At 38.3% G+C, this 17,725-nt stretch overlaps 1 protein-coding gene across 1 annotated transcript in view; it reads left to right on the forward strand.

The window, feature by feature from the left end:
• LOC124623171 (sodium channel protein para) overlaps nucleotides 1-17,725 on the forward strand; it is an 876,466-nt gene that overhangs the window by 419,483 nt on the left and 439,258 nt on the right. The gene's annotated exons all lie outside the window — the stretch shown is intronic.

The following is a 17,725-nucleotide window of genomic DNA, read 5'->3' on the forward strand; positions in this document are numbered from 1 at the left end:
ACTTTTTTCAATTCCCTCCCTCATCTGAAAATGTGTATACAAGCACACGCACACACAGACACAAACACACACACACACACACACACACACACAAACAGCTCTTACCGTATTCAATTTTTAAAAAAAGTAGAACAACCTCTCAAAACCCATGATAGATGCCACAAAATAAATAAATGGTTAACACGTAACAAAATAAAGGTAACACAATAACCCCACAAACAACGTAAAGACTTAATCACAAACTACATATCCCATGATCTGAGTTTTTAAGGTACACAGTGTGGATCCTGATCATAATTAGGCAACCTTTTCTAAATTTGTTGGATGTTTTTGTTAGCGCTGGTGTACTTGGTGGAATTTGTGGCAATGCATCTACAGCTCCTTTGAAGGCCACACATGAACAATAGACATTTTTGTTGGTAATTGAAGCTTAACATTGACTGGCAAAGTCATTTCAGTAACTTGGTCTCAGCCATAGTACTTAGTCAAAAACTTCCTAATTTTACTGTTAGGGATATATGCATTTGTTATTAGTACCTACTGAGCAATTCTTTACTGTGAAAGTTTCCCCAAACTTTATGTAAACATTTTGTAAATTCCTTTACTGGCTTCGCTATTAGCTTCAAGTTTTAGCTTTATCATATCAAAGAGAGATGGTATCTTTCTGCCATAAACCACCTCATATGATGAAAGACAAGTTCTGGTATTGATTTTGGAGTTGTATGCTGAGACTATGAATTTCTCCAGGTACATGTCCCAATTGTGTTGGCTGCTTACATGGTGCCTTAACATTTTAGAAATAGTTCTATGCATCTTTTCTGTTTGCCCATGTGCTTGCGAAGGAAAAGGGCCTGTTCAGAGTTTACAAATGCGGTGTAGATGACACAGCTGTTTCAATAAATCAGATACAAAATTTGTGCTCTGATTAGTAATTAAGGTTTCTGGTGCGTCAAACTTGAGTATCCAACTATTCATCATCATTTGCTATTGTGGTAACTTGTTGAGCAGGAATTGCTAATATTGTAGGAATTGCTAATATTGTTATGAGTCATGAAAAATGCTCTATTATTGTCAGTATATACATATTCGCTGCCGATGTTCTATTCAGTGCTCCTAAAGTATCTAGCCTAATCATTTTGAAAGGCTTAATATTTGTAATGGAATTTTCCGATGACTAAGGCCAGTCCACTATGCACAAGGCACGAAGTTTTTCACATACTGGTCTATATCACAGCTCTCCATTTTTCCGTAAGGACTCGTATATCTGTTGTGCTGTGACCACAATGACCCACTAACACAGGGCCGGCCAAACACTGCACAGTGTGCAGACGTGCGGAAGTGCTGCACATGTGCGACAGCGACATCTGTTATTAGACATGTGTCCTAAATGAACGGCAGCGGCTCCTCTTCCCTGTTTATGTGGTACAAACAAGAGCACAACATACCCAGTCTCGTTTACCCCTGGTGACCATAACCTGAACAGAGAAGTACTGAGAAATGGCAGGTACTGTGAAAAAGCAAAGGACGGGAGGTCTATGTTCTCAGTCGCTTCGATCAACCATCAGTGGTGAAAATCTCCCGCAACTGTTTGCATTTGTCAATGATATTAACTACATCATTTTTCATGACCAGTGATAAACATGTTTGGATTTATTCCTTTCATAATTAAAAATTTTTATTTACTAACTGTGCATTATTGCCTCATTCTGCTCCATGTTACATTATTATCAGGAAAATTGGTCATTAAACCGATTGTTGTATACTTACATTTAGGTTTTTTTTTAATGTGTGAAGGGCTACGCTCAGCTGATGTCAATAAAATTAACATTCATCTAATTGTCGGTTATTATGCAGATTTCAGACGGAACTGATGAAAGATATAGCAATAAATGGTACAGGTCTTCATCGAGAGGTCTGCGGTTGTCATTCTGTTCAGAGGTCAGTGAGACAGAAATTATGTGGGTGTAACTGAGGGCACTGAGAATTAGTTATAGAAAACCTTGCATTGGTTTAATGTTATTTGAAATCATGACTAAGGTTCGTTGGAAGTCGCTAATTGCTCTCTTTCTTAAATACTAGATCAAAAACATTATGCGTATTTACGTGCCGTCAGTCAAGCTGCCTTAATAAGAACCCACGGTTGTTAACTGCATTACTTGTCTTACTGGGTTAAACTGTTAACATAAAAGTAGACATCTCAATGAGTAGCCTGTGACAGTATTTTAAATGTTTAATACGCGAAATACCTTCCCATGGTTGGCTTGGAAACTGTGGAAAGAGCACTAGAATGCGCCGGTACAGAGCATCCCAGCAAGTGGATAAAGCGACATCTGTGCGTAGAAACATGCACTACATGAACGCTGACATCTGCGGTGTGCACGCTGTTGCCCGGAAGTTGCACATGTGCAGGAGCACTGCACGCGTGCAGAATTTCTGGCCGGCCCTGCACTAACATGTGGTCATGTGCTTGTCTTAAATCTCATCCCTGAATGCTGCTGAAACCACCACGTGTGATATGCATTATGTCTATATACAGGGTACGCTATCACTCACTCACTGTAGCTGCAACCTGAATGCCTTCTACCATGCAGACACCCTTTTGCCTCGTGCTTATAGTACTCTGATTTTCCTACTTAAAGTATCTGCATTCATATGCTTCCCACCCAGCTTATGGACAACTTCATAGTCGAATTCACTCAGTTTCAGTGCATATCTCAACAGTCTGCTAGAATGACTTTTTAATCCTAACAACCGTTTTAGCAATGTGTGATCTGTTACCACATTCAATTTCTGATCACACAGATAACAGCGTAAGCAGGTGATTCCATAAATAACCACCAACATCTATTCTGTAGTGGAGTATTTCCATTCGGCCCTATTTAGTTGCCTTAAGATGTAAGCTGCTGGATGTTCTTTAACATATTTTGACTCAAAATAAAGCCTAACATACCATTTCTGGCATCACATGGCAAAATGAACATGTTCTCAAAGTCATGAAATATCAGTAGTGGATCTGATATCAACACTTTTTTCAGTGTCTCAAATGCTATTTGACACTCTGTTGACTTGTTAAATCTTACCTTTTTCTTTAAAAAATCATTCAGTAGGTCTACAATTTCTGCAAAGCTCCTAATGAATTTTCTATAATTGTTACATAAACCAAGGAATGATTGTAGTTGTTTTCTTGTTTGTGGTGTCGAGAAATCATGGGTTGCTGATAGTAATTGGGGATTGGTTTTTACACCTTTTCTGCTAAACATAAAAAAAGTTACTGGTTGCATATTTATTGCCAGATAAACGCCAATAGTTCACTTATTTCTGTGCTAAATGGCATTAATCCATGGTGAGCCATAGATGTGTTGCCCGTAGCCTGTTGCACATGTGGTCATGTCTCCTAAATGTCTCAGATGTTCTTCCATATTTTTTGAATAGCACGATGTCATCCACATGTTCCATACTCTTCTTTGGTTCATCCATGAAGAACTCTATCAAACAGTCTCTGAAATGTACCTGGTGCATTCTTGAGCCCAGATTGCATTCTGTGATTCTGATAATGGCCCCATGGTGTTGTGAAGCCAGTTTTGAGTCTGTCTTCTGGGACTACTTCTAGCTGGCTGTATCTGATCTTCAGATCCATCATTAAAAAATACTTGCTTTGGTCTAAACTGTTAAATGTGTCAGTAAAATGTGGGGTGGGATATGCATCAGTGACAGTTTTTGCATTCAGGTGTCAGTAAATGCAATTGAATCTGTATTTTTTATACCATCTGGTGATTTCTTCAGAACAATGACTACTGCCGCTCCCCATGGGTTATCACTTTGTTCTATTATTCCTTCTGCTAGTTGCTGATCAATGCATTTCTTCATTAAAGGCTCTGCAGATGCCTTGGTACATGGTATGGCTTCCTACAGACTTGAGTATTATCACCTATGGGTATATGATGTGTAACATGTGTTGTTGGTTAGTGATCATTTGTGTTAAACAAATCAATGAGTCATAACAGTAAAGCTTCCATCACATGTTGATAAATATCTTATTAGTGATTCACCTCTTTATGTAATGCAGGTGCCATAATGGTTTGGTTACAGCTCTCGTTGTCACAAGACCTATCAGTATGTTCTTTATCCAAAACATCTAAAGTGGCAATCATTAAGCCCTTTGGCAGACTAACCAACAGAAACCATAAATTCACCATCTCTATTACTAATGCTCTTTATGCTTCTGCACATAAAGCAATACATTTTATCCAATTCCTCACTATTCTCTAGTGGTTCTGCAGCACACAATACTTCTAATGGTAAGTTGGTAACTATAGTACCACAAACTAACTTCCCGGTGCCTGACAGAATGTTATAATGTGAACCAATAATTAGCATATGTGTTCACAGATAAGTTGGCAGCTCCTTCCATCAGTGCATTTTGCGACATTACCTCACTTGAATTTATTGCTCCCTGTGGAAACGAAATTCCTCATAGCTAAACTGTACACTGCAAAAGATCGATTTTAGCTTATATTTATCTGGGAAGTCAAATCCAAGAGTTGCAGAAAACCGTTTACCAACAAGTGGCAGCAATTCCATGCACTCACACAAACTCTTGGCTCCAAAGCTAAAGTTGACCAATGTTGTCTGTAATGACTTTATGCCATTGTCACCTATTCCATGTAATATGTGATGTAGAGATTTGAGTCTCTTCCTGTCTAAGAGATTCAGACCTAACAACAGACACATCCACACTTGAGCCTACTAAAAACTTATATTCCTTGCCCTGTACTAAGCTTAACAAGTGGCATTCTGTCTCTGCATACATCTGTCCTATACTGTGTAGTACTGAGAAAGCATTCCTACTAGCATGTAATCGGACTCTTCCGCTGATGTTGTTTTCCCAGTTTCTTATTTCTATACTCCTTTGCTTCACAACCAACTCTCATACACTCATTGCACTGTGGTTGAAGACATTGGTTTTAAGATTGCCCTTACATCCACGTCTAAAATATTTTATTTTGGCTATTTTGGAGGCAAAGACCCAATGGTCACTAGGAGCTTTTGTAGCAATATTTATTTCCTCTCTAACTGTATGGTGATCTTAATAGCCAGGAACGAGATCAGATTAATTCTTCATCTTGATTCGGCATGGCATGACATGCCATTGTGGATACCTCATAAAGTCATCAAAAGCCTATTATCAGCTTCGTGCAGGGTGATTCTGTCAGCCTCTCCGCTTTGGTTCAGTCCATATATTTGTGCATTAATCTTTTAGAGTCTATGCAAGAAGGATTCAGTGTCTCGTCTGTTTCCCTCTCAACCTACGAAGTTTTTCTCTGAAGAATTTCATGCTGTTCTGTTTCCACTAGCATGGTACAAGACAACAACTAATTTCTTGAACATCTGTGCTTCACCAAGTGTTTCATGCTAGTAACATATGTCTTAGCTTCACCCACTAGCTGTACATTAGGCACTAGTAGACATGTTTCATTTGACCAGTTACTCAACATGGTGATAGCTACAACATTGTTTATAAACATATTTACATCCTCCACTGTTTTCCTGGAAAAAGGCATTATCAAGTTATCTGCTAATGGAACCACAGAAGGAGGGGGTACACGCAACACTGAGTTTTCTTCCCCAGATCCCAACTATATCTGTTGTTCGGTGGCTTGTAATACTTCCACTTGTCTACATAATTCCTCACTGTACTTTTTCTGATGAGAATTAACTGCCAGTAACTTGGTTATCTGTTTTAAGCAGCAGTGGTCCCATCCATAGTAGCTGCATGTGTATCTTGCATTTTGTTTATTCTACAATGGCCATTACAATGAAAGGAAAAAATGGAAAAAACTGCACTTAAAATTCACACAAAAAGAAACTAAATTATCTTCTATGCCATTCATGGCTCAGTGGGACTCATAACAGTCCTATGCCAAATGACAAAATTGTCTACAAATGACACTTGCCTTAGTACATGGCAACACGTGTCGTGCCAAATTACAGATTTTACGCCTTACTGGTGTTAAATTTGTTTTCGTGCAATTTAGAGGAAATTGTTACAAGTCTGCAGGCACCTGTGTTTTAGCAAACAATATGTTCTAATCGCTGTGAACGTCATCATAACTCAAAATGGCCATAACCAAATAAAAAGATGGCCAACAGAAAAATGTTCATTCGTTGCACTGTGTTATGTAAGACTGGAAGTCCATACAGGCAACAACAACTGTTGCTGTAGACCACTGTCCACTGTCACTGAAGTCCTGAGGTTTCTGCCAATTCAGAAATGTGACCACTATAGATACAGGATAACGAAATGTGTTGTGTGGTGGTGAGGGTCTGTCAGGCACCCTGGGGTGTTGATGAGACAGCATTATTGATTTTTATACCTTTTGTTTTATTCTATAATTCAATCAACTTCTCTGCAGCAGTGGCAATGGCAGCACACTGGACTTTGTTCTTTGTAAAAGCAGTTGCAAAGTAAGCCACAAGAACCATTTGACCAGCCATGTGATGAAACAGTACAGAATAATTCATAGACGAAGTTACACTCAGCCTTTATACAATGTGAAACTATCTGTATGAAGTGTTGGCGACACTGTAGTAGGATAGGCTGGCTTTTTGACATCCAATGATTTGACGACCAGCAGGAAGAAGCATCCTAAGACACAAAAAGAACCATCTGACAATTTAATTAATTTGACTAATTGACAGTTCATTTGACCATTTAACTAGTTGATTTAACTCATTAACCAGTTAACTATGGCACCAAAATATGCTCAAATTATGTGAGCCCTACCAATCTGTGGTTAAATCTTACTTAGCTATCAGCTGTGTGAACATATCATACCAAAATATTGGAAAATTTTTTGATTGATCTTGTAAATGAAATGTTGCTTTTGAAACAAACCAAGAGAATAGGTGGCTGTGAAAAGAATCTTGCACTACATGAATTCTGAACAATTTGCACAACAAACATCTTGTTATTAACTCTTATCTTAAAATTCTTGTCATCGTTTGTTTAAAGTAAGCAATAATAAAAATTGAAAATTAAGAAACCGCTGCATGAAAAACTCACATGAATAATTTTAACATGAAATGTTGCAGTAAGTAGAAATAGAAGTTTATTGTCTCATAACATACAATTTCAAGCCATTGACTTAAAAGCACAGGAGACTCATCAAAACACAAAAACTTGTTTACAATTTCCCTTATAATACCTGTAAAACAATATGCAGTACTGAATAATTACTTAATTACACAATTAATAATTTTTGTTCAGTAGTAACAAACTTTTAAGATTAACAGTCCTAAGTACTTTCTCTCTCCTTGTCAAATTTTCAGGTTGTCATTTATGAATTCTTCTACTGAATAGTAACATTTCTGCAATAGTTTCTCATATTACGATTTTTTCAGTGTTTCTAAATTTATGCCAAGCAATTCTCTTCCTTTCACTTTGTTTTAAATTTTCATACCCATATAATGTGGAGTTTGAGCATAAAGTTTGAAACGGTGGGTGGGCAGCATAAAATTATTTTGATTTCTGGTTTTGCAATCATGTTGAAAATGATTTGCTACAAATAAATCAGGGTTACTGTGTACAAAGATAATCAGCTCATATATGTATAATAAGGGAACACTTAGTATACTCAGATTTTTTAGGAGTGGGACACATGATTTCCTTCACCCTACATTGTGCATATTTCAGATGATGATTTTCTGAAGTTTTAGTGTTTGACACATATGGTTTGAGTTACCCCAAAATACAATTCCATACCTTAGACTCAAAGTAGCTGTGATATACTACTTTTCTTATGCCCATACTGGTAGCATTGTACAGTATTCTCATTGCATATGCTAGGCTATTTAATTTATTTGCAAGTTACTGTATGTGTGACCCCCATGATAGATCTTTATCTAGTTTCATTCCTAGGAAAGCAAATCCTGGTTTCTGTGACTGACCTGCATATCATTTAATTTTGCTTGTTTTGTTTTAAATTGCATTAACTGAGTCTTTTCCATGTTTAATTTCAACCCATTTAAATCAAACCATTTATCTAAGTTTTCTAAAGTATTTAATACAGTTTGTGGAATTTGATTTGTAATGTTACTTTCAATGGTTAAACATGTGTCATCTTCAAATAAAACTAAGTGACACTCAATATTAAGTGCCAGATCATTTATGTAAAACAAAAACAGAATGGGACCTAAGACAGTACCTTGGCTAATCCCAATTAACTTTGAGTGTGAATGGCTCAAATAAGCAGAACTACAAAACAGTAGATCCATGACAAAATACTATCAACTTTTCAGTCCTGTACAAAAATTTAGGAACTTAGTCTTGTTTTGTCCCAAAAAAAAATTTCTACAAGATAACATAGTAGTTTCTGAAGAAAGTGCAAAACATTTTCTATTGATTGGAATTCAGACATTTATTTCTGTAACAATTTTCAGGTTAGTTTAATTTTTTGTGTGGTCATGAATAAAGCTGTAAATGTTCAATCAAATACTAGGCCTATATCATTTTGTACAGAGCTGGGCATAACTCTGGTTTGATATGTGCATTTTTTTATTATTTATTTATTTATTTTTTTGCGTATCCAAAGATATTTCCATGGTTTTAAGCCACTGTGGAATAAACAACAAAACAATAATCAACTATAATCATTAGTTTTTAAAATTATTCCCAAATGTGGCACTTAGTATGAAAGACACTTTTTGTACAAATAGGTGATTTTTTTGCACATGAAACCCAAACAATGAAAGAATTTTGCAATGTTTCTCATAATTGTCTTGAGTTATATTTCTTATTATCATCTGCATCACTTTAAACTGTCTCAGCACATGTGATTCACATGAAAACAGATAATATGTGTATTTTATCTACAACTTTGAACCAGCTGTATCATGGCAATGGATAAAGCTTTCACAAAACAACAGGACAACCATTAATTACATGTATTTGTCTACTTTCTTACAAAATTTGAACCAATTTGCAGGAGTTCAAGACATAAAAGTGGTGCATACAAAGAAAAGAAAAAACAAGGTTTCTTGCATGTAAAATCTGAATGAAGCTAGATTTTGGAAAGCAATTTTTGATCTTATCATAAAAATGCATTTTTCTTTATTTGATTCACTCTAAACCATTTCCGCACATTCAAATCACATTAGAGCAAATTTTACATCCTACATTTTGGTCAACTTTAAACTATCGTATCTTGACAGTGGAAAAACAATGCATAAAAAATATTTTTTGGCTTTATCTATTTACCTTCCAATTGTGTTTAGTTTGATCCAATTCATACAAGTTTAAAAGTATAGAAGTGGTATACTTCGAAAACCTCACAGTAAAACATGTTTTTTGTCTGTAAAATCCAAACAAACAAGATTCTTTTCAAAAAATTAAAACTTATCATAGACCAAGTTCTGATACAATGATGGACCAAATTTTAACCATGAGTCTCACTCCAGTCTGGAGTTATTTAACGGTGACTGTTTTTACATGTAAAATCTGAAGGGTGGTCATAAAAATGGTAGCAGTGGCTGAGCATTAATTTCAGCCCCGTTAAAATCTTTTGCAAAAGAAATTAATTGTTTCATACAACTTGCCTGGGCACCAGATCTGGTTTGTTGTACAAACCATGCTTAACATCCTGTAACATAGCTGTAGTAAAGCCAGATGTTCAAATCACTAGACAAATTGTCATTGGTCTTGACAAAATCAGAAACTGTTAACCCCATGCTCCTAGCTCAAATACCAAAATTGAGCACCAAGACCTCCCCAAATTAGGATTCTGCATGCGGCCTTTTCGTACATATTTGTTACAGTGCTCCCTTGCTGTGATGATAATAAACACATCAAAAAATGTTTTGCATCACCCCGGTTCCCAGAACTCCTGAAGGTAGATGTTGACTGTGAATATTGTATCACAGACACAACCCTTTGACCATTCAGAGAAGTCACTAAACCCGTCCAAAGATGTAAACAACCATGCATGAGCAGCGCCTATTAGACGGAGGGGTTCCGACAGCCGATCAGTTCCAGTCATTACACCAGGAAGGAGGTACATGGCTCGTGTTGTCCATAGCTCAACCATGCTTAGATGGTCAATACTGTGGTTCAATTGTATCCGCATTGTTACTTTGTGCCAGGAAGGCCTCTCAACAAGGGATGTGTCCAGGCGTCTCGGAGTGAACCAAAGCGATGGTGTTCGGAGATGGAGGACATACGGAGAGACAGGAACTGTCGATGACATGCCTCTCTCAGGCAGCCCAAGGGCTACTACTGCAGTGAATGACCACTACCTACGGATTGTGGCTTGGAGGAACCCTGACAGCAACATCACCATGTTGAAAATGCCTTTTGTGCAGCCACAGGATGTCATGTTATGACTCAAACTGTGCACAATAGGCTGCATGATGTGCAACTTCAATCCCAATGTCCATGGCGGGGTCACCTTTGCAACCACGACACAATGCAGCGTAGTACAGATGGGCCCAACAACATGCTAAATGGACTGCTCAGGATTGGCATCATGTTATCTTCACTGATGAGTGTCGCATATGCCTTCAATCAGACTGTCATCAGAGACGTGTTTGGAGGCAACCCAGTCAGGCTGAACACGTTAGACCCACTGTCCAATGAATGCAGCAAGGTGGAGATTCCCTGCTGTTTTGGGTTGACATTATCTAGGGCCGACATACATCTGGTGGTCATGGAAGGCACCATAGCAGCTGTATGATACGTGAATGCCATCCTCCGGCTGATAGTGCAACCATATGTGTAGCGTATTAGGAAGGCATTCATCATCATGGACTAGAATTCAAGCCCCAATTGTGCACATCTTGCAAATGACTTCCTTCAGGATAACGACATCATTTGACTAGAGTGGCCAGCATGTTCTCCAGACATGAACCCTATCAAGTATGCCCGGGATAGATTCGAAAGGGCTGTTTATGGACAACATGATCCACCAACCACTCTGAGAGATCTACACCAAATCACCTTTGAGGAGTGGGGCAATCTGCACCAACAGTTCCTTGATGAACTTGTGGGTAGTATGCCATGATGAATACAGGCATGCACCAATGCAAGAGGATGTGCTACTGGGGGTTAGAGGTACCAGCTTGTACAGCAGTCTGGACTACCACCTCTGGTACAAAATGCAGTGTGTGGTTTTGATGAGCAATAAAAAGGGTCAAAGTTATGTTTATGTTGATTGTCTGTAGAGGTTTCGGAACTCTCTGAACCAAGGAGATACAAAAATTTTTTGATGTGTGTGTGAACAGTAAGGCCTCATAACTGACCCTCAATGCACAACACTCTACTATAGCTAAACTGGAGCCATACTTCATAATAATGTTGCCCACTTTGTGTGTGATTTGTGTGGCCTGATATATGTCTTGTAGGTTGGACTCTAAGAGGCTATTAGCTATTCTCCTGACACCATAACTTTCCAGTTTATCAAGCAGGCACCTCTTGAGACACTGTGTGAAGTGTATGTGACTGATCTTGGAACAAACATGCCCTACTTTCTTTCTCATCTAACTTTATATATATTCTTTGATACATTTTTATTCTGAATTTAGTTTATGAATAAGTAGGTCACATACTGCTAATGCTGTTAAGTAGTCTTTCCTAAAACCATGTTGAGTTTCTTGCAAAATGTTTTGTTTTGACAAAAAAGGTTTCAAATTTTAGTGCAATAATCTTTTCTATTAATTTGGTTAGTATTTGAAATAAGCTGATGGTTCGGTAGTTTTTAACTTGTTTCAATACAACCGTTTTTGTATAATGACTTGTCCACTGTAGATTTTAATTCAATTGGAAACACACCTTTATTCAAACTTTCATTGAAAGGTGAACAAGAACCTAAATGAGTGAATGTTTGCATCTTTTTAAGATACTGGAGGAAATTTCATTCTGCCAGGTAGAGACTTTATTTGCATTTTATTTATTATTTTCTGTACTTCAGTTGTTACTATTTCATACATATACATTGATTTTTGTACCTAGCAAGGAGTTTTTTATTCATCAGCACCAGAGTTCACAGGTATGCTATCTGAATTAATAAAGTGGATATAAAAAGCATTGCTGACCATATAAGGACCCAAAACATGCACACTATCACTCCCAGTTGAATATTATGGACACCAGGCTTTTGTTTTTTGCTGAGTCTGTCATTTACCGTGTAAATTTCCATACTGATTTGCTTCTATTTGAGTTTGCTATTTTTGTTTATAGGCTTTTCTACATGCTTATTAGTTATCTGCAGCTGATGTCGCATTATATATTTTCTAAGAAATAAAAATTTTTGCCTTCTGTTGTTCTGCTTCTGGAGGCAGTCTTACACAGCGTATCTCTCTTTGAAGTAATTGGAAATTAACGCTGATGATGTGGACATGTTAAGTGAGTGGAGTAGAAGAGGATAACCAGGGAGATTCTTGAGAGGAATGGGAAGGGAAGGGAAAAAGACCAAGAGGCAGATGGCTGAAAGGAGAGAAGGATGAGGATGAGTGCGTACAAGAAAGGAGAAGGCTGGATCAGGGTGGAGATGGAGAGGTGGTGGGAAGACAGGAAATGATAGAGCATCTTTTGCTCCAAACAGACCCAGCCAGTGGCTGGAAACTGTACAAGATGTTGTTGTTGTTTATGGTGATGATGATATTGATGACGATGATGATGATTGCTGATAAAAAATTTCCAAAGACAGTGTGAAATTGTTTGATACATTTTTGTCTGAATTTAGTTTATGAATAAGTAGTGAACTGGCCCAATTTCGCTACCATTAATATCTATGGAACAACAACTTGACTGGCATAGTGTATTTTGTTCAGGGGCCATGAATATAATCATTCTCATACAACTTACGCAGTGAAGCAGCGCATGCTAAGAAACTTGTTTGGAGGCGTAAATGTTATGAGATCCATATTGAACTGGCATTTGTATTGAGATTGGCAATGATGGGAGCACACTGTGATGCAAGTCATAGGTTTACAACCAATGTAAATATTGTATGAGAATCACATGTGTGTGTGTGTGTGTGTGTCTGTGTGTGTGTGTGTGTGCGTGTGTGTGTGAGAAAGAGAGAGAGGGGGGGGGGGGAGAGAGAGAGAGAGAGAGAGAGAGAGAGAGAGAGAGAGAGAGAGAGAGAGAGAGAGAGAGAGAAGGAGGGAAGGAGGATGAGCGAGTGAGTGCGTGAGTGAGGCAGGGAGGGATTCAATATGGCTGACACAAATATGCTGGCACAAATATGGGTTTGGTGCCTAACTTTGTAATGTTTTTCTATAAGTTTAATAAATGCAACAGGTACACATTACAGAGACTTTAGTCATGAGTAACATATCTACTTCACTACTTACTACAGTCTGCGAACATTGGGGTAACTTTTAGATTCTGCAACTGTAGAGACTGTAGAAATCATGTAGTTTTGAGACAAAGAAGTTGTTGAATCATTTTTGGAGTGCATTTTCAGCCAAAAAGAAAGTTCCTTGGAAGTTGTTTGATAGAGAATGGAAAAGGTAAAAATCTGAGGGCACAAGATCGGGTGAATAAGGTGGGTGAGGAATGATTTCCCAACCCAACAACCTCGTAGTGTTTTTTGTCAGCCTAGCAGAATGCAGGCAGGTGTTATCATGGCATAGCATCACTTCACACAGTCTTCTTCATCGTTGTTCTTGGATTGTGCATGCAAAATGTCTCAGTGATGGTTACTGAAGGTGAATGCTACAGTAAAAGATGTAATGCAAAAAAAGTGACCCAGAGGGATTCAATGCTACTATTCTTCAATCTTTCATCAGTTCCTAAGCAGACACTCTTAACCCCCCCCCCCCCTTGCCCCCCTCGCCCCCCTCCTCTCCCTGAATGCTAAACACTGTCACCAGACTATCACACCACATTTGTATTGGGTAATGCTTTCTCTAGTTGTGACAGCTGTTCGCTTGATCTTAGTGGTATCAGTTCTGCAACTTAAATTTAATGTATCATAATTCAGTAAGTTTGTACAAAATATTAGTATATTGTATACAATAACATCCCTCATGAATCGGTGCATGTACTAGTGAAAACTTAATCAAAATCGCTACAGCATTTCCTGAGATTAGTCTGCACATACAGACAGATGCAAGAAGGCAACTTGAATTTATATATCTTAAGGTATCATTAAATGTCTGAATATGTGCTGTTTCATAATCTTTACAAAAATCAGTAGGTGAGTGATTCAAGTAACAATATTGTGTGAAGTGGCTGTCAGTGCTATCAGAACAAATCCTACCAACCGCTCTTGGCAGGAGGTGCTAAATTTCATGTATTGCTGTCAGTTCAGTAAATTCCAATCGGTTAGGGAGTAGATACCTTGTATGTGATGGCATATATGTATTTATCCTAATATCTAATTTGATAAAATGTGATGCCAAAAGAAATAGTGGATGAGTAGCAGCCTTTCTAGCTTTGTAACAACAGTTTATTGTTTGTGGGCCCTCAGCATTCTGACTGGTTTTATGCGTCCCACCATGATTCCCCCTCCTGTACCTGATGTACTCAATTACTTTTGGCTAAATTCCAGTCACTGTTTTCCCCTGTGGTTTTTACTGCCTCCAGCTCCTTCTGGTGCTGTGGAAGTTATTCCATGATGTCTTAACACATATTCTACCATCCTGTCCCTTCTTTTTCTTTTCCTTACGGGTTCTGGAGAGTCCTTCCTTATTTCTTATCTTACCCATCTGCCTAATTGTCAACAAACTTCCGTAGCACACATTTCAAGCATTTTGATTCTTTTCTTTTCTGGTTTTCTCAAAGGCCCTGATTCACTTAATAAAATGATATGTTCCAAACATACATTCTCAAAAATTTCTTCCATATATTAAGAACAAGATTTGATACTAGCAGACTTGTTTTGGCTAGGAATGCCCTCTTCTCCTGTGCCACTCTACTTTCTACGTCCTCCTCACTTCATCCGTCATGTGTTGTTTTGCTTCCAGTGTACCAGAATTCCTTCACTTCCTCTGCTTTGTGGTAATAAATTTTGATGTTAAGTTTATTGCTATTTTCATTTCTGCTACTCCTTATTACTTTTGTCTTTCTTTGTTTTACCTTCAGTCATATTCTTTAGCCATTAAACTATTCATGCCATCCAATATATCCTTTAATTCTTCTTCAGTTTTACTGAGGATGGCAGTGTCATCAGTAAATCTTATCATTGATATCTTTTCACCCTGAATTTTAATTCAACTTCTGCACTTTTCTTTCATTTCTATTATTGCACCTTCAGTGTATAGATTGGACAGTTGAGGTGAATGACTACACCCCCTTCTTAGACCTGTTTTAATAGGATTCCTTCATTTTTGGTCTTCATTTTGTATTGTTTCTTCTTGATTTTTGTATATGTTTTATATTTCCCATCTTTTCTTATATCTTACACCTACTTTTCAGAGAATTTGGAACATTTTACATCATTTCACATTGCTGAACATATTTTGTAAGTCTACAAATAGTATGAATGTGTCATCAAGTTTTTCCCGAGTTCGAGTCTCGGTCTGGCACACAGTTTTAATCTGTCAGGAAGTTTAATATCAGAACACACTCTGCTGCAGAGTGAAAATTTCATTCTGGAAACATCCCCTAGGATTTGGCTAAGCCATGTCTCCGCAATATTCTTTCTTCAAAGAGTGCTAGTTCTGCAAGGTTTGCAGAAGAGCTTCTGTGAAGTTTGGAAGGTAGGAGATGAGGTACTGGCAGAATTGAAGCTGTGAGGACGGGTCATGAGTCGTGCTTGAGTAGCTCAGTTGGTAGAGCACTTGCCCGCGAAAGGCAAAGGTCCCGAGTTCGACTCTTGGTCTGGCACACAGTTTTAATCTGTCAGGAAGTTTCATATCACTACTGCCTTATTTAATCTCAGGTCTTCCAAAGCTCTGTTAAACCATGACTCTTAACACTGGAAACCACGTATCTTCCAAATTGTCCCATTTCTTCTGTCATGTCATCAGACAGTTTCACCTCGTCACCGAGGCTCTTGTACTCTTTCCACATGTCTATTCTTTCCTCTGTGTTTAACAGTAGAATTCCTGTTGCACTCTTAATATTGATGCTTTTTCTCTTAATTTCACTGAAAGTTGTTTTGACAATTCTATTTGCTGAATCTGTCCTTCTGATGACCATTTATTTTTAAACTTCTTTACATCTATTCTGCTAGTATTGTGCTTTAACTTCTCAGTAATTTCCTTTTATTTCATACCTGACTGACTTACATTGATGTACTCCAGTCTTTTTGTGATCATTTTTTATGAGACGCATCCGTAACGTAAGTTTTCTACTCATCCCACAGCTAGGAAAAAACCAAATGTTGCACGAAGTGACTGTATTTTGATAGAGGGATGTCGTAGCATGTCGTCTGCACTAATGGAACTTACCGAGGTCTCACAGCCGCTTGATTGCAACAACTGAAAATGGAGGATCGTATCCCAGCCCTTGCTATGTGTGAAGAGCAGTTGGTGACAAAGTTTTTGAGTGCACAGAACATAGTGTCAATTGAAATTCATTGTCAGCTGTGCCAGGTCTTGGGGCCTACTGTCATGAACAAGTAGATGATGCATCAGTTTTGCAAAAACTTTGCAGCAGATTGCCAAAATGTTCACGATGAGTAGCACAGTGGGAGGCCATCCACCATTACAGGCAATCTTATGGAGCTTGTGAGGGGTTGCATTCTGGTTTACTATCACTTCACAGTCACAGAACCCAACAATCAGTTCCCACAGATATGCCACTTCTTGTTGCATGGACTGAGTGCTTATTGTGCACCAAATGGGTGCCAAAGCAACTGACACAAAACAAAGTGCATGGGTCCATCTTTGACTTTTCTGCAGTGGTACCACTAGGACGGTGTTGAGTTTTTGGACTGGATCACTAGAGGTGATAAGACATGAATTGCTCAAAGTACCCCAGAAAACAAGTAGCAGTCAATGCATTGGTGTAACTATGGCCCTTCCTGCAAGACAAAATTCAAGCAGACTCTGTCAGCATGGTAAATGCTGTGTTCAATGTCCTGGAACAGGCAGGCAGCTCTCCTCATCAAATTCTCAAAGAGAGGTGAGGAGGTCAATGCTGTAGTGTTACTGCATAACAATGTGGAAATTGTGATGGGCCATTCAGGGCAAGCTGCACAGGATGCATAGTGCTGATGTTGTCTTGCTGCACAATAATGCTTGGCTACAAATGAGTCAACGGACAACAGAACCCCTGCAAATGTTCAGGTGGGAGGTGTTTGACTATTCACTGTACAGCCTGGACCTCACTGCCAGTATTTTCCATCTGTTCCGGAACCTCAAGAAGTTCCTGTCCACAGTCAGCATTTTCAGATTGACAGAAAGCCAGAGTTACAGGTGGTAGGCTTCTAGGAAGATAAAAAAGTTGGTCCCACAGTATGACAAATGTCTGAACTCTGGTGATCAGTATGTTGAAAAATAAGACAACACTACCTGTATTGATGCAATTAAATTATGCTTTGTCTCTGTTCAGGACCCAAAGAAAACATACTTCATGGCTGCCCCTCATAGTTACTTTTTTTGTTAACCAACTGAAGTAGTTCTTCTATTACTCAAGGTTTCTTTGCAGTTACCTTTTTTGTACTTATATTTGTCTGTCAAACTTCTGTGATTGCCCTTTTTAGAGATGTCCATTCTTCTTCAACTGAACCACCTGCTGTGGTATTCATTATTGCAGTATCTGCAGCTCTAGAGAACAGCA

The sequence above is a fragment of the Schistocerca americana genome, chromosome 7 (assembly GCF_021461395.2).
Source record: "Schistocerca americana isolate TAMUIC-IGC-003095 chromosome 7, iqSchAmer2.1, whole genome shotgun sequence".
NCBI classification, from domain to species: domain Eukaryota; kingdom Metazoa; phylum Arthropoda; class Insecta; order Orthoptera; family Acrididae; genus Schistocerca; species Schistocerca americana.